Consider the following 26,282-nt stretch of genomic DNA (forward strand, 5'->3'; position numbering starts at 1 on the left):
AATGGCAGCCACAGCAATATACAGTGCAGTTATATACACTTATGAAACTTCTGTATACAATGCCACCAAGCAATATCTGCTACAAATTAATGGTGGAAAGGAAATAAACAAGAGTATAAAAAGTATACCATAAAGACATATGAAGCACACAAAAAAGAAAGGCAGAAAGATAGTCTTTAGTAACAGTATCCAATAAATCAAAGTGAGAAACGTCCCTTTAATGTTTTAAAATATTACTGTGTATGGTATAGGACAGAAGCAATACAATAACATTTAAAACAAATTTCCCTCTAGTCTTTCAAAGGTGATTTAATATTCTCTTGAAGAATATAGAAACGGCTGATCAGGCGGTTTAGAGATATACAGTATGTCATGGTAGTGTGTGTTTAGTACAGCAGCTTTTTGCTGAGTTACGCTTTTTCAAGCTATATTTAAACCTTTCCATTTTTCCATTTGCTGACGATCAAATCTAGTTTGACGGCCATAAAGAGCTATGTGTCTTTTAGAGATGGTTCCTCCTTATATAACGGCAGCTTACTGTACCATTTGTCTGCCTTCAATCCTTAGAATTTTTACGAAAGTCGTTTAGCCTGTGCAAAACACAAACAAAATGAACAAATTAGCTAATGCTCTGGATATGAATGGCTCTTAATGAGAGGCAAGATGAAACATCTAATTATCGAAACTCGAGTCAAAAGATCTTTTTATATTTTGATTACCCTCTGCGTCTGTGTCCCATTTCTGACTCTATACTTAACAACACCTTGGTGAAGTTAGAGCGCCAGAAATAATAAGCGGCGTTGCCGTCTACCTCTTAATTATGCTTGTTTTGCTTGCATGTATCGCCGCGTGCATTTTGTGCTAACAAACTACCAAACAGAAAGGTAAATTGATATTTTTTTTTTGTAACTCTTTATAATATTTTCAGATCATACTATAAGACAACAAAAGTGAACAAAAGATAAAATTAAATCATAATACTATACACACGTCATTCACACGACTGGACAATGATGTTCCAGGGGAGGGCTGAAAAACATTGTTCTTTTGCTTTGCTTTCGGGCCAGCGGGAAGAAGAGCGATACGGTTACGGATCCGTATGATCACTGTCCGGTAATATGGATCACCGACTAGTCATCCTACGTCCCCCGCCACTGGCTCAGCAGCATATATGCTTGGTATATGACAAGTCATTATCATCAACAGCAAGTATTTGCTATGTATTTGGTGTAAGTGCCAGATTTGCGCAATTCTGAAGAGGTTGATATGCGTGTGTCCACTTTCTATGGCCACTCTCACAGTATGTAATAATATAGTCACTCTCACAGTATGCAATAAGATAATCACATTCACAGTATGTAATAATATAGTCACTCTCACAGTATGCAATAAGATAATCACATTCACAGTATGTAATAATATAGTCACTCTCACAGTATGCAATAATATAGTCACTCTCACAGTATGCAATAAGATAATCACATTCACAGTATGTAATAATATAAGCACACTTTGACTATTGAAATGACACTCACAGTAGGCAATACTATAAACACTGGAGGTAATAATATAACCACACTCACAGTATGTAATAATATAGTCACTATCACAGTATGTAATAAGATAATCACATTCACAGTATGTAATAATATAACCACATTCACGGTATGCAATGATATAATTACACTTTGACTATTGCAATAACAGTCATAGTAGGCAATAGTACTATAACCACTGGATACAATAATATACCCATACTCACAGTATGTAATAATATAGTCACTATCACAGTATGTAATAATATAGTCACTCTCACAGTATGCAATAAGATAATCACATTCACAGTATGTAATAATATAAGCACACTTTGACTATTGCAATGACACTCACAGTAGGCAATACTATAAACACTGGAGGTAATAATATAACCACACTCACAGTATGTAATAATATAGTCACTATCACAGTATGTAATAAGATAATCACATTCACAGTATGTAATAATATAAGCACATTCACGGTATGCAATGATATAATCACACTTTGACTATTGCAATGACAGTCATAGTAGGCAATACTATCACCACTGGATACAATAATATACCCATACTCACAGTATGTAATAATATAGTCACTATCACAGTATGTAACAAGATAATCACTCTCACAGTATACATACAGTACAATCACACTTTGACTATTGCAATGACAGTCACAGAAGAGACAGAGACTAATGTCAATTTGATAGCAGCCAATTAACCTACCAGTATGTTTCTGGAGTGTGGGAGGAAACGGGAGCATACGGAGAAAACCCACGCAAACATGGGGAGAACATACAAACTCCACACAGATAAGGCCATGGTCAGGAATCAAACTCATTACCTCAGTTCTGAGAGGGAGAAGTGCTAACCATTAAGCCACCGTGCCTAGTTACATGCACAGTATTCATATAATATAACCATACTCACAGTATGCAATAATATAATCACACTTTGATTATTGCAATGACAGTCACAGTAGGTAATACTATAACTGCACTATATAAGGATATAACCACACTCACAGTATGTAATAATATCATCACGATCAGTATTTAGCAAAGTGAAAAACGTCATATAAAGTTCTGCACTTCTTCACGTTCCTACACATAATAGCGTGTTTCTCAGAAGACAGCATGTTGCGGTATGTTCTAAGGCAGACAAAATAGGATAGCAACATTTAGCATATATTTAAGTCAATTAGCAAAACATGAAATTGTTTGAGTAAGCACTATCCCATTATGCTTTATTGCTAGCTTTGTGGGATTTAGACATTACCATCCTCACTCGTCAAAATCACGGAAGCTGCAGGAAGCGACAGGTTAGAGATATCAGCGTGGGCGTTTCCTTGAAAATCTGACATGGGAATTCCAGCCTGATGCAAAATAGAATCTGCAGCAAGTTGCCACTGGCAACCGTGTTTAATGAATAGAAACTGTATCACTAAGAGAAAATAATCACTTCGCTATAGAACAAAACAGTTTCCTGGTTTATCATAATTTCTTTAGCTTTTATTTTATGCAATAATAATTAAAAAACTGAAAGGTAAAACCAGGCAATGAAAGCTTTCATACAGCAAACATAGTATAGCATATTTAAAGAGGATATTTAGTGCAATTTCGAGGTCTAAATGGCAAAGAGGTGACACAAATATGAATGCATTTGATTGGAATTGGCTGTATGTGTGAGGATCACAATTTTTATAAATCAAAAATTGGGACATCAATATGACTTCTTGTTTGTTACCCTGTTGTTTAAGGGTTATCTCACACCCATTTTGATGGGCGTCATTAGTCGCCCTGATTTTCCATACAGGGCAAAACCAGATTGACCAAGCCAACAAAGTAATGTCTCGCCCTATCTGGGCAACTAAGGAGGTCTTTCACAATTACTAAAATCAAAAATTGAAAGGTCTGCGCACTCCAGGGATTGGGGGAGGAAAGGGGATGCTGCCACTACTTCAGGTGAAGAAAAGCCTGTACTTCACAAATAAATTCAAATAAATGCAAAAAGAAGTCGGCACAAGAGGAAGGGATAATTGGATAACAACAGGGTACAAACAATACACAATGGCTGAAAGCTCAAAAGTTTGGGTCCTACCCCACTTCCTTTGGGGAATGTCACTGATGGTCACAGTAAATGTTCACACAGTTCTGATAGAAAGTCTGTCAATGCCCGTGGACACTCTTATATGTTGTTCAAATTTCTCCTCACCAAAAGAGTTGCATTTCATGAGGAAAGAAAAACAGAAAAAACGCTCATAGTGTAAAAGCGATAACTGAATTTATTAAAACAATCTTTTAAAATCACTCACATTTGAGTAGAATAGATGATTCCTATAAAGGTTTCTTTAAAATCCACCCTCAAGCACTCGCAGGAAGGCACGGTATGTGTAAATCTCCGTAGTGCCGGGGAATTTAGCCGTCCTCAGCCTCAGAGTGCCGGCAAGGACCCTGTGACGTCTGGGGGGGCGTGATTCCTACGTGGATGTTTCCAATTGGCCCAACGTGTTTCGTCAGTGTTCTAGACAAGTCTGCAGCTCTCCCAGGCAACCAGAGAAATTACTAAGGCTAGGTACACATTGGAGAATTTTCTCGACCAACCTGTTATCTACAATGACTTTACCTTCGACCGAAGGTACGATTTGCTTGGACGAATAATGCGTACACACTAATCATGTTTTAGATGATTAACGGAAGACCGACCGTCACTTTACACAGCCATATTGTCTTGAGCAAAGATTTGAATTTTATAGACACTGAAACGACGCATGAAGTTCAGCTCGAGGAACTATCGGCAGTTGCTCGTGGATCGATCGGAAACTTATACACACTACATGATCGTTAGGTGATTGATTGGAAAATATTAAATAGCATGACCAACCAAATGAGCCGACAATTGACACTTTGGAAGGACTTTTGACCATCGTGTCACTATACACACTAACCCGACTTCTGACTGAACGGTCGTATGTCGGCTGATTTGTCCGATTATTGGATGAAGATGCTCTGGTGGGTACCCAGCCTAATGCAGGACAATGACTGATATTGAGAGTTTGAAACGTCATACTGTGTGCACCTCCACCCATATTGTGTACCCCTCTCCCATGCTCCTCCCTTTTTTCCCGTTTCTTCCTATCTTATCCAAAATGTTTTAAGAGTGCTGCTATAGTTATGTATTATACATCCAGCATACAGTGTGAATGTTGTGGACTTGAGTTAGAGATGAACAGAAGTCCAACAGTGGCCTTATAGATGTAACTCTGAACCATGGAAATATACTATGACTATATACTATGACTATATAGAATACATCTGATAACCCATGTACTACTTAGCACACTATACAGATGTGCCAGTCAGTAGAGCCCATTTACTAACATTGTATTTAGGTGCAAAATTAGGCAATTGATTGCATTGTCTAATTTGTACTACCCAGATAAAAGCAAACTAATGATTGGTTGCTGTGGTTAATTTCAAATGTTTCACCTAAATGCAGTGTTTGCAAATGAACCCTAACAACTACGTCATCCAGTGGGGTAGCCAATCCCTAACTACTGGGACAACAGACGTAGCTTCTGTTATTGGTGCTGCTTGGACTGCTGTAGCTGCTACATTTGCTGTGCCAGACCCTGCTACCCTACACGGTCAGCAGGAGGATTAACAGACACCCTTCTGTATAACTGCCAACAGCGCAGGAGATTTGAATCCTCGGAATGTTGTTTGTGCGAGTTGTGATTCTACAGAGAGCGGAACTCTGAGCAGGAAGTGAAGTGCAGAGTGGAGGAAGAGGAGGTGACCTGAAGTTCAGTAAGGTAAGTGAGGAAGGTAAGGGTAGGGTATGGGTGGTGTTTACCTGGAAATCTTGGTAACCCCTTTAAAATTTTACTTTGTGCCCAATGCAGTTGCAGCTATGCCCTGGTAGTAGCTAAAGCCCAAACATGCAAAATCTTAAACATGCAATAATTTGCTGAAAAATGCAGAAAGAGGTTAATATTCTATGCAATACTTTTGAAAATGTTGCTAATCCTTATGTTCTTTGTCCATTAGTATTATGTCGATTGCGCCAATAGATATTAGGGGTAAATTTAGAAAAACTGGTGTATAGGCAACTGCTAAAGAAGTGCTGTCAGCCAAAGCAACCAATCAGATTAATTTTACTAGCACACTTCATGAAATGAAAGCAAACATCTGGTTGCTACTGGTTACATCATCTTTCTTGTGCATAGTTACCAGCGTATCAGTTTTTATAAATATCTCCAAAGATGTTGGAAGACAGAAGTATCAAAATGAATGGCGACAATTAAGTACTTAAAAGTAATAGTACCCAACAGATTGAAATCCCATTCCGTGAATTAACAAAGACTAAGGGGTATATTTACTAAACTGCGGGTTTGAAAAAGTGGGGATGTTGCCTATGGCAACCAATCAGATTCTAGCTGTCATTTTGTAGAATGCACTAAATAAATGAAAGCTAGAATCTGATTGGTTGCCATAGGCAACATCTCCACTTTTTCAAACCCGCCGTTTAGTAAATCTAGCCCTAATTCTTACAAATCCCTGAACTTCCCCTGATTTTTGAAGCACCGTCAAGACTAACATATGGGGCTGGGATTAGAACAAGCAAAACAGTTTCAGAAAATTAAGCATGTAAAGTTAAATGAAAGTGGAAAGCAATGTGCAAAATGTTTAAAAAGCCTTTGTGTTATCAAGCAGAAAATACAATCTCGGGGCAATATTACCAGCTTAATTTCGTTTTAAAGTCCAGGCTTGGAGCAGAGCAATATTGCAAGCAAGCTCCTAAATATCTCTTACCCGCGGTTGCATTTCACTCGCTCTGTTTTCTAAGCAGAGTTGGCTTTCTGTACGTAAAAACCTGATGAAATAGAGTCAACACTAGTTAGCCTCCTTCAGATGCAATATGGTGAAAATAAGGTTTTGTTTTAAATCATAACACTGCAAAAACTTGCAGATAAGCATAGTAATGTCTTCCTCCTCGCCTACAGTGTATCTTCTTTCTTCCTGTAATTAGTTTTAAAGAAATATGATTGGGATCTTTTACCACCAGAGAAAATTGTTATTAGTTAGTTATGTTAATACTGTAAGTGGAGGTAATAGAGTTACACAGGTGGCGAACAAGTAGCAGGCAAGATTAAATACAAAACAAATTTATGTTTAATACATCCTCTAAGCATTAATTGAAAAAGGAAATAACAGTAACTTGTTGCCTGGAAGAAAACGCACGGGCTATGTCTACGTGGGTAGGGCTGTTGTTTATTAACCATGCCTGCGTCCTCTAGACACTGAAGTGTAATTAACTCCGAACACTGAGAGCAATGCTCTGTCAATAACTGCTTGTTCATTACTTTGCATGCAATTCTAAACTGATAAGGGATAGGGAATAGATTCAAATTTAATCACGATGCCATTAACTAAGAAAGATCCAGTTTTGTTTTTTTTTTTATTTAAAACGTAATTAAACTTTTTTTTTTTTGATAGTTAACTGGCCTCCGGAAGTTTAAAGGGATACTAACAGCATTGTCGAGACAATAAACAAAGATGGATTTCTTGCTAATAATATATTGTGACATGGGCACCCTTAGGTGATGCGTACACAAACAACTTCTCACAGTATAAGCGCTTCATCACAATAAAACAGCATACGCTTATGTCAGGATGACACCAGGAAACCTAGCACTGACTAGACATAATTTTCCTGCCTGGTCACCAGCCACTGTTTGGCGTTGGTCGCATTGCACAAGTGCACAATATAGGTTTATATAGTTGGCACTTCTCCCACAGTAATAGATTGATGGACAGGTGACACTCCCACCTTGCCTTTTATGGGAGTTCTCTTCAGGTGTTCTGTAATTACTCTTCACTGCAGACAAACCTTGTCAGCTTTGCTGTTAGCTGTGGAAAAGATACTTTCAAGCCATTTTCAAAGCATGTAAGTTAAATCACACTTTTTACTTTTACTTTGTCATACATGTCTTGCACCGGTATACCGTAACCTACATGCACTGCTATAGCCTGTCTGCAGCCTTTACCTGCAGACTGTCAGATGAACACCTAATTCATCTCTTAGATACCGGTGACAAATCCCTCCCTTTGTCACAATATATATAACTCTTGCTTTGGTCACTTTATGTGTAGTGACCATTGCTGGGATGTTGCAGTGTAATATATCCTGTGAGTATCAGGATATCTGTGAAGCAAAGAATTATTTGCTGTGTCTGATGCTTTAAACAGCAAATGCCACACTCTTCAGCTATTGATGCACTTATAAAGGGTGACATTTGAAGTCCCTGAGAAAAGCGTAAGCAGAATTAAAGCTGGCACAATTGGTGATATTGCAGATTAAGTGTGAAATTGAAGACTTGTATGAAAGATGGCAATCAAAGAGCGTCTGCATTTGATTTGATTTGCCGGTTACTGCACCTAAGACAACCTACCTCATTTCCCTTATTCAAAATCCAGTGAATGTCTTTTCAACGCAACTGATTGAAATTGTTAAAATCAGCAGTGGAAATTTGCCTATACAGAGACTTGTAACACTAAAGAATTAAAGAGTCCTTTGAATGAATATTCTTTTCCGTTCTACCTTGAAGATTGCTACATTTTTTCGTGAAGGATAACATATGTTCTGAGCCAGCAAAAAGTTTCAGTAAAGACTGGTAGAAAAATCTGCATTAAAGACACATTGATGCGTCCTCAAATAGGTTGGAAATGGGAGGAAAGTAGCTGCAAAACTTCATTTGATGCCGCATTAAAGCACAAAAACCACAAATGTTGATGTCTGCAAAGTACGTTTCAATAACCATTTCAAAAAGGCAAATAATAGCAATAATTAGGCTGATGGAGATTTGGGTGCAAAATGGGAGTAAATTATTGTAAATGAAAAAGCATGTGAATGTGCAGTACAGTGGCTCAGTGGTTAGCACTTCTGCCTCTCAGCGCTGGGGTCTTGAGTTCAATTTCCGACCATGGCCTTATCTGTGAGGAGTTTGTATGTTCTCCCCGTGTTTGCGTGGGTTTCCTCCGGGTGCTCCGGTTTCCTCCCACACTCCAAAACATACTAGTAGGTTAATAGGCTGCTATCGAAATTGACCCTAGTCTCTCTGTCTGTCTGTGTGTGTATGTTAGGGAATTTAGATTGTAAGCTCCAGTGGGGCAGGGACTGATGTGAGTGAGTTCTCTGTACAGCGCTGCGGAATCAGTGGCGCTATATAAATAAATGGTGATAATAGCAATTTCTGCACATATGCAGAGGTGCAGAAATCTTGAGATGCGTCCTCCCCTGTGTCAGCAGCGTATGCGCCAAGTCATCTTCATCTGTGAGTATTTGCACTTGCCCTGTAGCAGGTGCAAAAGATACACCTAATAACAGGCGTGTATGCGTGTTTCTGCAGGTCTGCATGAGCCGTATTTGGATAAACACATTTTTATTGTACTCGGCCGACGTTAGAACGCCCTTTCCGTTCCTGTCCCTTCTCTCCAGATTCAAGCTGGCATAAGTGCCAGAATCTGGCAAGTATGAATTTGCCCTCTTTCTGGGCATGCGCAGAGCGACTTTGCGCAATATACGCTACGCAGACTGACATATCTCCCACTTTGCATCAGCCCCTATATATTATTTCATGGTGGTAAATATGCAGGAAAAGTATGTCGAAACGCCTCTTCAATCCTATATATATACAGGGGATAATTGTCCCACTGAGCCACATCATTAATACAATCAGCCCGGAGACTCTGCAGCAGCGGGGTGTGCCAGGCCAAAGAGTGGGCAGCACAGTGGCTTAGTGGTTAGCACATCTGCCTCACAGCACTGGGGTCATGAGTTTGATTCCCGACCATGGCCTTATCTGTGTGAAGTTTGTATGTTCTCCCCGTGTTTGTGTGGGTTTCCTCCGCCGGGTGCTCTGCTTTCCTCCCACACTCCAAAAACAATCTGGTAGGTTAATTGGCTGGTAACAAATTGACCTTAGTCTCTGTCTGTCTGTGTGTGCGTGTGTGTGTGTATGTTAGGGTTTTTAGACTGTAAGCTCCAATGGGGGCAGGGACTGATGTGAGTGAGTTCTCTGTACAGCGCTGCGGAATTAGTAGCGCTATGTAAATATGATGAGTGGATGTGAGTTGATCATGTGATGCTGCCTCTTTGGCCAGATACTCCGGCTGTTGCCAAATTTCCCGAAATATTATGTTTTATAATGTGATTTGGCCTTAGGTAGCCGTCCCTTTGCTCTATACTTTTGTGAAATCAGAAGTTCTGGTTTCAAAGTGATGATGTCGGATCTTTCACCCCAACACCGCCTAGTACCAATCCATTGTTTCCTAATTTAAAAACGAACAAACTCTTAACAATGTTTCACTCTCTATATAACGCCCACTTCCTCTGTGAGTTCCTGGGGAAACAGAATATTAGAGTAACATTGGTTACCCTGGAACCTCCTGGCAGCTTCTTAGGGACAAATATTTAGATATATAATAAACTAGAAAATATCCATAATGTGGAGTTTTAAAGGGAATCTCTACTTTTTTAGTGACCGTCTACAGCCTCATGCTTTTATATGGTAACAGAACTCCATTGCTCCTTCTAATACCCATGTAATTTACAGTAGGACGTGTATTATCTCATATATAATGCATTATTAATATCCAAACTAAAAACACAAAAAGGTTTGTAGAAGTGATCTTGATATTTTGCCTAAGAGTGGACATGACCATTCCCATAAACATTAAGGCGTATGTTTAGTAAACTGCGGGTTTGAAAAAGGGGAGTTGTTGCCTACATCAACCTATCAGTATCAAGCTATCATTTATTTAGTGCATTCTACAAAATGACATCTAGAATCTGATTGGTTGCTATAGGCAACATCTCCCCTTTTCCAAACCCGCAGTTTAGTAAATATAACCCTAAATGTCACTGTGACAGGATGGACCGCCTATGCGACCCTGTCTGTTGTTGCTGGGAACCGGCTGGACTTACTTTGCCACCGTTCCCTTTTGTTATTCCGAATATGCCCCTCCTGCAGCAGTAGGAGGAGCCTGCTGACAGCACTAGACTCCTTTATGGCATCCAGAACCACGTTCCTTCTGGTTAACTGTTGCTGCTGGTGTATTCCCGTGCTGGTACACTTGGGCTGGTACCCCAGACCACTTACTATGGATCAGGGTGCTGTAGATGAATCCCCGCAGGCCTATCACACTGGCTAGAGGTGCTGGGTAGTGGCAGATCGGTGGTACTGGAGAGCTGGGTCCAAACCTCAGAAACAGCCAGAGGATGGATTAGATTTAGGGTCTAATGTGTAGGTCACAGGATTACAGCAATATTGAAGAAGTTGTCAAGCAGGGTCTTGAAAGCAGAGAGTGATGTTTATTTCTCTCAAGTATCCTGACATGGATAGTTCCACTGATTAAAGGTATCAGTGGTCAGGTCAGATGGAACATCAGAATGATACATTTCAGTTTACAAGGACTCACTTTTTATACAGTTTTAGACACAGCCTCACAGGCTATTTTTAGAATCAGGATGCAATTTGTTTACCCAATCATGGATTTACATGCAATGTGATATCCTAAGACCTTGTTGTGATTTCCTGCATCTTAATTTGAACACAGTTCTAATCAACATGAGATTAGCATGAGTGCTTTCTTCCAACAGTTGCAAAATACACATTTTCTCCAAAGAAAAGATTTCCCCAAGAAAAGTTTCAACCTCCAAACAAGGCATTTCATTACACCAAGATATACAAAAGAGTTTCTAAACAAAGGCTTATTGTATCAGATATATACATCAGAAATAATGCATTTCCTCTAGCAAGGTTAAAACTGAAAAAACTAATTTTCTTCCCTCAGAAATAAAGCTTTCCTATATCAAAATATGCACAATATTAAAAATAAGTGCACTGGCAATTGTATAAATAAGTGCCCTGCGCTATTTCCTTTAAATAAATCTATACCATAAGTTATTTATAAGTGATCCAGTCACAGTTACTTTTAGGTTTAACAGTCCATTATTTTTCAAATTAGTAAATAATGAATTATATGAAAAGAAAGTAAAATAGTGAATTTGTCTTCTAAGATATACACTAACACTAACCTTGTTAATAAACAGAGCTCTACAAAACATATAGCCCAGTGAAAGGACATTAAGCTCCGTGTCCCCCGGTTATGCGTATATTTTTAGAGCATCATTGGATACTAATTTGCTCTATAGATAAAGAAAAGCTTATGCAAAGTGGGTACTAGAGATGCAAGAATCAGTGCCAATTCAATCTGTTGTACTGGCCATAGATTAAACGCTTCAGAATGAAATGAATGCTGATTTTCAATTTTATACAAAACAAATGATTTTTTTTCCCATTCAGCCCAACATCCATGAACATTGGAGTATCTGGCTATGCCAAACTCTCAGACACGGGAAGAGCGGATTTTTCTGCTCATTTTAAAGTTATGAGATGACATGGGGAATTTATTTGTGGATTACTTCAGATAAGCAATGCGTAAATGCTAGGGCAAGTTTATTTAAAACCTTTACAAATAGTAGATATATAATAGTATACAATTTTCTAAAATAACATAAACAAATATCAGCCTTATTGGAAGCAAATAGAATACAATACAAGGTTGCATGCTGGTCACGCCCACTGGTGGTGTGGTGTGGAAACCCCTCTCTACAAGTCCACCCTTTCCGGGCACTAGGCAACCCCCCTATGTTTGCCTATGGGATGGTGATGATGATCAACATCACCCTCATCACAAATATAACTATATTCAGTGATATATAAGCACATGTATTTCAAATCAAATTCCATAATATTGGATTTTTTTAATGATTAATGGTATCTCACCTGTCTTGCTTAAACCTGCTTAGAGGCAAGAAATGCTGGCTCTACTGCTGGACAGGGTCCCTCCATAACTCTAACCACAAGAGACAACAGCTTTCTCTCTCAGGGGTATATTTACTAAACTGCAGGTTTGAAAAAGAGGAGATGTTGCCCTTAGCAACCAATCAGATTCTAGTTATCATTTATTTAGTACATTCTACAGAATGACAGCTAGATTCTGATTGGTTGCTATAGGCAACATCTCCACTTTTTCACACCTGCAGTTTAGCAAATCTAGCCCTCAGTGTTTACTGCTCACTGATTGGTCATCTCTAGTGTATACTGCATGTGTTCCTTATTTTATTAAAATTTAACAACCTCTATGCAAACAATATCCACACATCCGTCTAATTAAAATATATGTGTCTTCTTCTGTAACTGAGCTCCATTCATTGTTATAGAAGTGTGGGTTCCAATTGCGATGCCTTTATTATTAGGTGGGGATCATAAAAAAAAACGTTCCTGGATGTTGTATACCATCCATTACACAACAAGCACTAGTCCCAAATTAGAACTTGACTTAGAACTCAACAGTCGAGTGAGATGGGAGACACGTTAAACCTTCAACCATATTGGATGCTCATTTGTATATTCCCAGACCCCATAGAGTTTTACATATTGTCCCCTTTTTTTAAAAAAAAAAAAAATTAAAGTAATTCAAACATTATATTAACCATTGGACACTGAAGTAATACCACTAATGATGATAATTATAATAACAAGAAAATGAATGCTACAATTACTACAATAATAAGTATACTAATAACTCAAGCGAATACTACCACTAATAATAAATAACATAACCCCAACTATGAGCTAGACAAACATTCCTAATTTAGCACACCATGGAGTGAGATAATTAACATCCCAATGCGGACACCAATATTCCAATATTTGAGCATTATTCAATACCGTGATTCCCATAACCCCGGCGTATGGCACATCTGTTGCCGACAAGCTTGATTTGAAGGCAGCAATTACGAGGGAATAAAAAAAAGCCTATTCTAGCAAACAATAATAAATATTATGCTAATTAAATATTGATAGTGGAGTGATACTAAATTGCCATCAGCGGGATTTGGAACCGAAAGGATCAGTTGCTGGCTTTGCAGTAAATGTAGCCAACGTCTATTTGTGAGTTAACATTCATTTTAATCATGTAACCTATAGATTCTACTATTATATTTTTAGTATGTAAAAAATCAGTAGCCGCTATGGGATTACTCACCACGTCTGAAGCACAGACCTCTACGTCCCCTTTTCCTTGAGCTAAAGGACAGCCATATCATTTTTCAAGATTTAACAAGCTCTCAAAATTCACAATCTAATTGAAGTGCATTTTATATTAACGGTTGTTCGTCCTTAATTTCCTTCGTTTATGCCATTAGGTATCAGTTAAGCATGCTTTGTTTTTAATTAGCTAGCATTTTAATTCCATTTAACGTCATACAGCATGTCTGATTTTCATTACTGGTGGAACAGACATAGAATCTTTTCTTACTTGTCTTATAAACGTTTAAATTTCTGCAGATTTCCTTCGCTGATGTGTATGTTTATCCAGAGATATTTAGTTACAGCTCAAAATAAATGCCAATAATGTTAATTACTATTATTATAGTTATTAGCAGTCATAAAAATACAATTACATCATATTGCAGGGACGCCTAAATGTATCTTGAATATGAATTAATCAGAAAACAGACTATATATACAGGGCAAACGCAGGATTTTCAGAGGGGAGTTTCCACACCACGCCGCCAGTGGGCGTGACCAGCATGCATGGGGGCGTGGCTATAATATTAGACAGTGCTTGGCTGCTCTCCAACTCTTCCTATCCCTATAATATACAAGGGCAATGCTGCGTGGACTACTGTTAGGTGCCCGCAGCTCTCCCTTTTCAAGCAGAGCCGTGTGAAGTGGGGGCAGGGTCCAGCCACCTCAATTATACAGTGCCCGAGGCTTGGAGGGGGTTTCCAGGCACTAGGAAACCCCCCTCGTTGTGCCTATGACCACCTGTATTATTTTTCCTTTAAAATGTTCCAAGTAGGCTGCTGAGTTGAGTCTTGCCCCCTGGGCTAAAATTAGCCAGCCCTCCTCTAGGCAGACCACCATATACACTCCGACTTCCACCACTGTATATATGCAGTAATAATGATGGAAGAGGGACAAATGAAGAAGAGAAACCAAAGGTATTGTTTAAATACAGTATATGAAGAACTGTGAATTATTTTAGAATGACCACCCTTTGGCATAATTTCGTCAATGAGATCATGTCCTCAACTGGATAATGTAGTGATAGCTATTGTATATGTAACTCGTTGATATCACTAATCACCTTACACAAGGATATATTATGTACACTGATTGAGAGCTACTTAATTTTAAAGAGTAATGCTAGAAAATGGCATCAAAATGTTCTGAGATCAAAATGAATCAGTTGCTAATAATATCCCTGTTGACATACCAGCAAATCACTTTGTGAATAATGAGCCTTTCAAAATATAACTTTTGAACACAATTTTCTTTAAAATTGTTGATTTTGAACTTATAATTCCTTTTATAAACCATAAGAAGATATAAAAATAATCAGACAACATAAATTAGGCATCACGATACTTAAAACTCAGGAGGTCTAGCTAATTAGATCATTAGGTAAATTTATGAGCTTGCAACAACTGTGTCAAAGTTAAAAATAAACAGAGAGGGCCTGACTCATTAAGGAAAGTAAAGCAAAAAAATGAGTAACATTGCAGCTTGGCAAAACCATGTTGCAAAGCAAGGGGTGCAAATTAGGGGCCTGATTCATTAGTGATCTTATCTGACATTTTTTGCTTATCTTAAGCAAATCCACTCTGCATGCTCAGAAAAGGGAGATAAGAAGCAAAATCCACTGCGTAAGTTAAGAATTTCTTAAGTTAAGATGAAAATCCATCTTAACTTCACTCTTATCTCCTCGTTTTTCTTCTTAAAATAAGTATCTTAACTTTTGCACAAGATAAGATCACTAATGAATCAGGCCCTAGTTTATTATTTTGCACATTATCAAAATACTGGCTGTTTTTTCATGTAGGTCACAAATACTTGAAAGCTTCATTTTTACACTGACATTTAAAGTTGATCTGGACATGCTCCACCCCTAGTATAAATCTGTCCCCCCATTTTAAGTTTACCTCCCTCTCCAATACAACATGGTTTTGCCAAGGTGCAAAGTTACTCATTTTCTTTGCTTTACTTTCCACATTTATAAACACCAGCTCATAAAAAGATGACTCCAACACACACTGCAATCAGCCATTTTGTGGGCTGGACCAATATTTAGAAGAAAGCAGCCAATCAAATACCTAGAAACTTGTGACATCACTGAGGCACTCTATGACTAATATACATAGTGAATTAATGAGGCTGCCTCCTCCTATAATGGTTCATTCTACACTTCGGCTGCCACCACTGTATGCAGGAGACAACTGCTCAGTATTTGACATAAAATACAAGGAATGTTTAAGCACATGCTAGTTTCGTCTACCATTCATCCAGTGTTTGCCGTGCAAAATGCTGGGAGCTTGTTTTATTCTACTGTAATACCTTTTAAAGCTAAAGTACCAGTCCACGGGTCATTGCTATATAATTTACATGACTTGTATACCCTTGTCATGGATGTGTTGACTGACTCAGGGCCAATCCTGTTCATCACTGCCGTTTCAAATTTAAAACTGAGCCCTTTAGCTTACTGCTGATCTCTTACAGCAATTGCCCTTTGCAATTCCACTTGGAATATGGTTTTTATGTCGATTAACATAGTCTTGACCTTTTCTGCATCAAAGGGCTGCGGGCTTACTACACCTTCTGCATTCAATTCACACAACAGCATCAGTGCTTAGGGCTGGTCTAGATATAGTTTATATAAAGTATTAAAGACAACCACAGCTAAACTTCTGTTCCTTCTTCTCAGGTATATCAGCTTTTCTTATTCATTGCCAAAAGTTACATTTTAACTCAATATACAAAGAAAACTCACACTTATTTTTGTTTGCAACAATTCATTGGTGGGTCATCATCATCACCATTTATTTATATAGCGCCACTGATTCAGCAGCGCTGTACAGAGAACTCACTCACATCAGTCTCTGCTCCATTGGAGCTTACAGTCTAAATTCCCTAATACACACACACAGACATACAGAGAGAGACTAGGGTCAATTTTGATAGCAGCCAATTAACCTACCAGTATGTTTTTGGAGTGTGGGAGGAAACCGGAGCACCCGGAGGAAATGCACGCAAACACGGGGAGAACATACAAACTCCACACAGATAAGGCCATGGTTGGGAATTGAACTCATGTCCCCAGTGCTGTTTGGCAGAAGTGCTATGTGAAAATGATTTCACATTGAGTTACGTTTCAAGATTCTAGACCATGCTTATTAAAATGAAAGAAACAATCACATTACCGAAACACGCAACAGAAAAAGACCTCAAAATGTTAATTTGTTGCAATTTCAAAGTGATGTGAACAGTGGGCAGTAGAATGAGATGGGCAACCAACTGTTATCCATTAACTTGGCAGTCATTTAATTCTAAGTTAAAATAAATTACTGTTAACTTTGTTTCTGCTAAATAAGTGTTCACTAAGGACATATGGAACACAAAAAAAAAAATAATCAGGCTAAATTTAAATGCACTTGAACTTAAAATGAAATACATTTTATTCTATTGAGTCATGAGTACATTATGCTAGATAGGTTATGGAAATAGGTAATTGATGGTTTCTGCCTTGACCCTTTTCCTTTTTATTCCTAGGACCTGACCATATCTCCAGTGACAGCAGACCGCACCTGTACTGAGTGGTCGAAGGGGAAATTTAGAGTGGTGGAATGAAAAATGTAATGGGCAGCACGGTGGCTCAGTGGTTAGCACCTCTGCCTCCCAACACTGGTGTCATGAGCTCAATTCCTGCCCCAGTGCCTCGAACATGACACCAAGCAGTGGTTTTATGAATCAATTGTCACATATTCCCAAGGCTAAGATGAGTGCCTTGGAAGAAAATAAAACAAGAATAAAAAAGAGAATACAACAACCCAAAGGAACATGTTGCAGGCTCATTTACAAAAACCTGCAATCCCACAGTGGAAATACTCTGATTGTGTGCACATGAACCCATTTGCACAAAAAGATAGGCAGCCCAAGGGGGCAGCTACTGTGGGGATGCAAAAAATTACACCGACCGATAGTGGATTGGCGATGTTCCTCCAGTAACAATTAGGCACATGAGTGCACCGACTTTTGCTCCAACATGAGATTTTATTTTACAGAACAAAATTATTTAAAGGGGTTGAAGGGGGTGGAGAGGGCACATTGTCAGGGGCATTCTCGGTTACAGGACTTTTTTCGGGCTGCACCCACTTTATGGAATTCGCTCCCTCACACCACAAGACTTTCCTCTAGTCTTCAAACCTACAAGCGTGCTCTGAAAACCCACCTCTTCAGACAAGCTTATAATATTCCTCAACCACCCTCTTTATTTCCCTAGGTTACCCTATTACCACCCTCTACACAGCTAACACAAGACAACAACCCTCTGACCAACACAGTTATGTGACTGATCACACAGCCCACTCAATACTTTGTAACCTTTGCATTCTAGCTGGACAAATATTCAGTATGATGCAGCACTTACCCTTGTGTATCAAACCATTGTCCCATAGATTGTGAGCTTGCGGGCAGGGACTTCTTACCTCTACCTATGTATGTATTACCCAGTATTGCTTTATTACTGTTTGTTCTCATTTGTAAAGCGCTACGGAACCTGCTGGCGCCATATAAATGAATGTTGATGATGATGATGATTCTCAGCTGGGGCCTGCAAAGCATTTTTCTCCCAGGACCTCAGATCGGGTCCCATGCTTTAATTTTAATGGGAAACATTTTGCACATTCCAGCTCCATTTCTGTGGAAAAGCACATTTCTAAATTCACCAATGTACTGACAAGAGAGGCCATAAGCCAAAAACACTTAAACTCATGTGTTTGTGCGAGTGTTATTCATTTACCCATTCAGGGCTAAATCTCCTGCATACCCAGCCAATAAGATCCACAGGGAGGGCCCTAAGCTCTATATATTCCCCCCCCCCCCCCCAGTGAATCCTGGATCACTTTGTTTCCTACACAAATACTTCCCTCCCACCCTGCTAATGTACGGCTTGTCTTGCATTGTCTCAGTATCAATTGATGTCTTGCTAACCAGCTTTCTTTTCCTATCACAGGCACAGTAGGTAGGGGAGCATTGCAGTCAGCGACTAATTAATATGGTGCCAACGCTGATTGGCTGCAGGTCAGTGCCCGAACTAACCTGACTCTTGGTCCTTTTGTGTGGAGGATCCCTGTACCTGCTTTTTGTGGTCACGTCATTATGAGCCCAGATTTAACATCAGCCAGTCGTAAAGGATTATATCCTGGGACCTGTGGTGTAATCTGACCTCCCACTGTTTGGGTTTGCTATTAGTTGTTAGCTGACTTGCATTGCTCTCGCCGTCACCATTTAATTTTCTGCTTAAATAAAATTGTGACCTTTTGCCAAATGTAAAAACTTGTGCCCGTGTGGTTATTTTATGCTCTCAATTACAGTAATATAAATCTGAATATACCAAGGAGGTTTGGGTACATGAATTATCAGCACTATGCAGTTTATAAAAACCTTCAAACGCATGAAAGTGACCCATGCAATAATGACAGCCCAGGAGTCCCCTCACTCTCACGGCTAAATTGACACCTACATGAAGCTAAAGCAGGTCAGTATTTTAGGAGAACTGAAGAGTTGACATAACAGGGGGTGACTCCAAAGTGTTAGTAGGATTTCGAAGCGACATTTCGCTCTCTGTATTGCACAGGTTCAGGTGCATTTGCAAATCCACAAACTTAGACGCTGACTAATTTTGCCGGGCACGTCAAGAAGCGATGCAAGTCTGCGCTATTTGTGGTTTGCAAATGACCCTTGTCGTTAGTAAAACTGTTACCAAGGCCGGAAAAACGTTGCTTTATTAATATTTTCCTTAAACCAATAGAAAGAAAAACATAATGATGATATGAATAGACAATTTGACCATGATGCTTTAGACCAGGGTTGTCCAACCCGTGGCCCGTGGGCCGCATGCGGCCCAGCACGCCTGTAAATGTGGCCCAGAAGGAGTTTTGGTTGTGGTAAGGGGGCAGCGCTGTTAATAAAAAAAAAAAATCCTGCAAAAAAAAGAAAAGAAAATACTTACCTTGCGGTCACGTCAGCTGGTACTCCGGCTCCTTCCCTTGTCTCCTCCTCCGTGCGGTGCTCGCAGTGAATGTCGGGCATGATGTCATCACGCCCAACATCCATTGCGGAGCGCAGCACAGAGGAATCACCCGCGCGAGAAGAACAATCAGCAGCACAGAATTGGAGAAAAGAAGAGAAGAGGACAGGAGAACAAGCCGATTAAAAGGTAAATAAGGGGGATTTTTTTTATTATTTCAAGGGACGCTGACAAGTGAATAAAAGTCACCTGGTCCTGGAGCATCATGGACCTTATCTCCCTGCTACATACTTCTACTTGTAATACTAATGGGGCATTATATATTATTCTCTTTGGCCCATTATAAGTTGTTATCCCTTAACTAACATAGTGGTGTAATTAGCAAAACAGGTCACAATTTGGGGTCACAGTGATGTATATGTCAGGTACCGCAGGCCTGGTCAGGGCACCCCGATATACAATGCCTGGCTTAAATGCACTTTATTGATATTGCATCGAAACAATACAAAAAGTGATTATAGTATAATAACTAGAGAGGATTTTTTGAACAGGGCGATTGAAAGGTAAGTATAGGGGGATTTAAAAAAAAAGTGATATATATATATATATATATATATCACTTTTTTTCTCATATATATATGTTAACTATGTTTTCTATGGTTTTTTGGATGATCAGCTATCGTTGTTAGTGTATCTTATGTGCGGCCCAAACCAACTCGTCGTCTTCCAATGTGGCCCAGGGAAGCTAAAAGGTTGGACACCCCTGCTTTAGACTAACTTGCAACTGGAGGAAGTTATTCAGCATTTCAGCTATGGTACCACTGACATTTGCAAGTCCTGTTTCCTGGATACATTTCATGAGTTCAATAGAAATTCACCCAAAAAAAGTTGGCTTTTCAAGTTCAAGTGTATATTAAGATAAAACTAAGTGCACAGTGAATGCAATTGTACATCTAGAGAATCTTGAAAATATATGCACTTAAAAACGATAAAGACGACAGACAAGGATTTTTTGTTGTGTCGATTTATAGCCACTCATTGCTTATTAGGTTTGTATATATGATAGCTTTTTACATGGAGTGCAATGTCACTCTGACCTTAAACCAGATATACACTCAAAATTTCTCTCAGCATGAAAACCAGATTACATGGAAAACATAGGAACTTGTCAGGATTATGCATTAACTTCCTGTGGGTGACTGTTCAGATTCACATATATTTTTGGAGTGCAATGTGAACACCGTGACAATGATTTATTTGTCAGTAAAATAATATGAGTTTCCAAAGAGTTGTTTTATTTCTACGGAATTTACAGATCTGGAAACATTTCTATAGTAATCTTTAATAATATGTTAGTAAATAAACGTTATCTAACTTAATTAATCTTCAGAGTAGACAGTAAATGGCTCTCCCAACTCATCCAGTACATTTTATAGGTGCTAGGTTGTTATGTTTATAAATAATGGTTAGGAAATGGCAAGTTTCTTACCGTAAAGTGTTCTTTTCACATTGCTAAATGGTCTTTAGTATGAAATTACACCAAGTGTATGTGTTAATGGGGCCAAACAGAGTCTGGTAGGGTATTTACAAACACCAATCATGAATAATCTAATTCATAGTGAATTGATGTGGTCAAGGGTAGAACTATTCATTAGGGATGCGCTTTATCCATATTTTAGGGTTCAGATAAAGTAGGAAAACCCGGCGGTAACCTCCATAAAGAGGATAAGCAAATAATGAAATAACACACCGGTCTGAGATTGAGGTTGCCGCAAGACGTGCTGATATATGTGGCTGCAAATAACTGACACCGTTTCCAGACCACCCAGCAGGTCACATGTTCCAGGTCATCCAGCAGGTGCACAAGGAGAGTTCACTAATCGTCCCAGTTTCCAGAGCAACCAGCAGGTGCACAGGTGTATTGCTAACTGTCACATTTTCTGCAAATCTACAGACCAAGGCCTTTAATTTGATATATGGTATGCTATATAGAAATAAGTCACTCAAAAAAGTCATACTTATGCTATTGATATATAAATGGTTTGCTTATTGGGATATTACATTTTTTAAAATTTTGGTTATGCATTTTCTTAAAGCACCTATAGAATATGGTTAGGGATTTCATACCATAAATTCTATCCATGATATAATATAAGAATCATGTGGATGTTTAAAAGATTTTTGATGTAATAAATAATGATCAGTTTCTAAAATTATTTAATATTATTTGGTTGCTAAATCCCTTCCATAGTCCTGGGGTCCCCGAAAGTGCTCCAGTGCTGTCCAGTACGTGGCTGGTATTCTTTGGGTGAGTGGGATCCTAGTTCTCACTCTAACAGAAGGACCCCAGGCTCGTTGTTTAGTGGGAAACAGACCAGACTGTCTAGTCTAGGGCTAGTTTTCACGCTAATATAAGTTTTAGTTTATGGGAGTAAAATACTCTCCAAGTATAATGTTAAGCAAAGCCATTAAGCTGAGGGCACTTAAAGAGCATTGGTTTATGTGTTTCAGGACCTTACCCATTCGGGGTTAAAGTTTTGCTGATATACAGCAATAGGATCCATGGGGAGTGACATAGTCTCTTCAGTATGAACTCCCATGAATTGCTGGGTCTTTTCTTCCCGCACTTTCACAGATGCCTTCCCGCCCGCCCAACTAGTTGTTTTGGTTTGTTTTAACAATTTTTATTTACAGAGGAGTAGTCACAACGGTGGTTATGATATTTGTCCGCACGTCACTGCCCTTTTCAAGTAACATCACTCTTGATCCTTCTGAGTGGAGGATCCCTTGGCGTGCTTTACTTGGCAGTCAATGTTGAGTCCAGAAGGGAGCAGTCATGCTGACGCCTGTTTTAACACCGGCCAATGTTAAGGGATTATTCCTTGGTTAGTTTGAATGCCATCTTGGCATTGCAATATTTGGTTAGATGATTGGTTGTTTAGTTGACTGCAGTTTGCTCTCGCCACCACCAGGTGAATTTCATTTAATTGGTTTATCATTAATAAAACTGCGACCTTTCGCCAAAGAAGCTATACGTGTCCGTGTATTTATTTGATGTAGTTTAAGTCACACTTATAAGGTACGAAGGTTGGTAAGGTGCGTGAAGGAAAGGACATTAATCATATGGATTTTATGATGACATCGCCACTCACCGAAGATTTTTTACAGGATTTTTAACATATATTCCCATACCCCTTATATTATATATTTGGTTAAGTCAGCAGTTTTTACTAAGTTAAATGCATTTTACTTATATATTTTTGGCGTGTGTGTCTATGTTTCCGGAATTAAATTGTTTCCTTGGGAATGCATCTCTTCAAGAGATCTGTTCCTGCATTAGCCTTTATTCTTGCGCGTTGACCTGGTTTTGGTAGGTTAGGCTGCAATTAACTTCCCTCTGCTCTTTTTTTTTCTTTCTTTTTAGTTTCTTCAATTTCACCTCTCCGGTCTATTAACCCTTTAACCTGAACTCACCTGACATACTCACCTTCATCTATTGAAACATCTTATCTTATTCACTTTGAGATTACCTGCCTAAGCCCTTTTCTACCCATTCTTTAACTTGACTTGATTAGTAAAGACTTTGGGAAGGTCTTACTTAAAGGCAAAGCATCAGTTTTTAAAATCTTTGTTTTCTAAAATTAGCGTGTTGCTATCCTATAGTGTCAGCATCACAGAGCCAATCAAATGCACCAACGGTGTGCATTAAAAATAACGTAAGCTGAGGACCTTCTTCTCCTTACAGGCGATACACAAAGGGAACGTAGACAACTGATAAAGTATATCCAAATATGGATATACTAAAGTACTCAGCTGTAGTAGGGGGTAGTGTGTGTGTAGCACTAGAAAAAAGCAGACACTTAGATTTTAGTCGAGCGCTGTGTCTGGTGTCTTGATGTCTTGTAGCTGGTGACGTAGAGGAACACTGTAGAAAGAAAAAATTGGGTAATAGAAGAGACATTCGAAGGGGAATGAAAGGAGGACAGGGGCAAAGGCAGGATTTGTAGAGGCGGGTTTCCACACCACGCCGCTAGTGGGCGTGACCAGCATGCATGGGGGCGTGGCTATAATTTTAGACAGTGATTGGCTGCTCTCCAACTCTTCCTATCACCGTAATATACATGGGCAATGTTGCGTGCACTACTGTTAGGTGCACACAGCTCTCCCTTTTCAAGCAGAGTCGTGTGAAGCGGGGGCAGGGTCCAGCCACCTCAATTATACAGTGCCCCAGGCTTGGAGGGGAGTTTCCAGGCACTAGAAACCCCCCTTCTCGGTTTACCTATGGAGGATATATCAAGAAAGAAGTAGGAATAAAGAGTATGGTTGACATAAAAAGTGAAATGGATGGATGTATAGGGTATAGGATGGTTATACGGAAATGATGGCTGAGTTGAAATGCTACATAGGAATCTTAGGATTCTGGATGGGAATAGGGTGAAACATGGGTGACTGAAATATATGAATATAGGCAACTGTGTTATAAATAGTATATATTATTAAATGGTAGGTAATAAGGTAGACAGTGAGATGTACTAAGTGAACACACATGTGAATAAATGGTAGAAAGTGAGAAAATATGAATAAATGGAAAATGTGGAACCATGACAGAATCTTAGGCCAGGATTGGGCTAACAATGGTGGTTATTGGGTGGTAAGATGAATAGAAGTGGGCAGATGTAGCAGCTTTTGGATGGAGCAATGGTGGAATGTAGGGAAAGGAACGGAATTGTAACTAATAGGTATAGTGACAAATGGAGAGTGGGTTGAATGACAATGAAAAGATAGGAAATAGTAATGCAAATCTAGCGTAATGACTATATATCTCCTGCACTATAAATCTCATCCTGGACAACTTAAATCAACTTCTTTCTATAAAGACAAAATCATAACCCTTCCTCTGCAGGGAATTTACAGGCTGAATAGCTTAGTCTAATTAGATTAATTCCTAAAGGAGACCAGAAGGACTGAATGAATATATTAATAACAAGTTAACCCGTGCATGATACTCATGCATTCTAGTCAAATCAAGCTACTTAAGGTGTTAAAAAGGTTCTTGTCATGCATTTGGGGCTAGCCCAGGCCTCCTCAGGGGAAGAGCGTTACTTCCCGACGCAAGCGCCCTTTTTTAACGTGGTTTTGTCCACATGTCACCACCTCATCATTTTTCTCCCTCACCTCATCCTTCATCTTTATCGCCACATCTATCCAGATGTCTATCCAGACACAGGGATCTCTCTCAGCGGTCCTGAGTATCACACTCCTCTCGCTCTGTCACCCCCGGCAACCACAAACCACTCCCAACTGTCACCCCCGGCAACCACAAACCACTCCCAACTGTCACTTCTCATTCAAGAAATATATATATATTTTTTTAAAATCTTTATAAACACTTTTAACAATTAACAAATTAAATTAACAAATTAAAAACATCTTAGTATACCAAATTTCAGCCCTTTCTGAGTTTTTTTTCCCACACACACTAAGAATTTATTAGGTCAGTGTATAACGCCGCCCAGCAGGTGGCGCTGCAGCTTGATGTTTTTTTTACCCCACACACACACACAGACTAACACACGCCACTAGGCTTTTATATTATAGATTCCTTCTTCTTACCCAGTCCGGCCAAATTTGGCATTTCTACTCTGAATGTCCCTGTACATAGCCACCGTTCACTGCTCACCTAAACTGAGGAACTATACTTGTATCTACTGCTAATCCCTTCTTTAGCCAGATTGCTGAATCGGTCATTTATCTATTAGAACTATTGTATATTGTGTAATAATATTTACATTCTATTCAGAATCAGTAGATATAAGTAACTCCCAAACTTTAGGGATTTTGGTTATGGGACCCCTCTGGTTCCACAACTGGGCATGGGGATATTGGAAAATAACCTTATCAGGTGGAATTCCCCTTTAAACTAGTCATTAGCACTGAAGAGGTTATATATCGCTTTCTTAAACATAGATTACACTTTCTTGTGATATATAATATGTCTCACTATGGAGTATAGCACTGTATCCATATTCAATTAACACCAAAAAAAATATCTATAAATTAGTTGTTTATTTAAATAAAATCTTTATATTGACATCTCACTAAAGTCTATTTCTATGAATACAATTTCAATGTAATATAAATTACTTTTTGAAGGACTTAAGCTAGGTACACGCTACACGGTTTTCATCCAATAATCGGCTCAATCAGCCGACATACGACCGCTCGTTCAAAATTCGGGTCAGTGTGTGCAGTGACACGATGGTCGAAAGTCTGTCCAAATGGACGATTGTCGCCTCATTTGTTTGGTCGTACCGTTTAATATTTTCGTTCCAATCTCGTTTGCGTTGTGTAGTGTGTATAAGTTTCCGACGGATCCACAACAGTCAATACGAAATTACAGTCATTGCTCATGACAACATGGCTGTAAAAAGTCGCTAAAGGGACGTCCGCTCTTCCCTTTATCGTCCTAAACAAGGCTAGTGTGTATGCAGACCATGGACTGAGCGATCAGAACATCGATCGCATGTAAAATCGCTCGGCATAAAAAGTTGGTGGAAAATTCTGTAGTGTGTACCCAGCTTTA

The sequence above is a fragment of the Mixophyes fleayi genome, chromosome 11 (assembly GCF_038048845.1).
Source record: "Mixophyes fleayi isolate aMixFle1 chromosome 11, aMixFle1.hap1, whole genome shotgun sequence".
NCBI classification, from domain to species: domain Eukaryota; kingdom Metazoa; phylum Chordata; class Amphibia; order Anura; family Limnodynastidae; genus Mixophyes; species Mixophyes fleayi.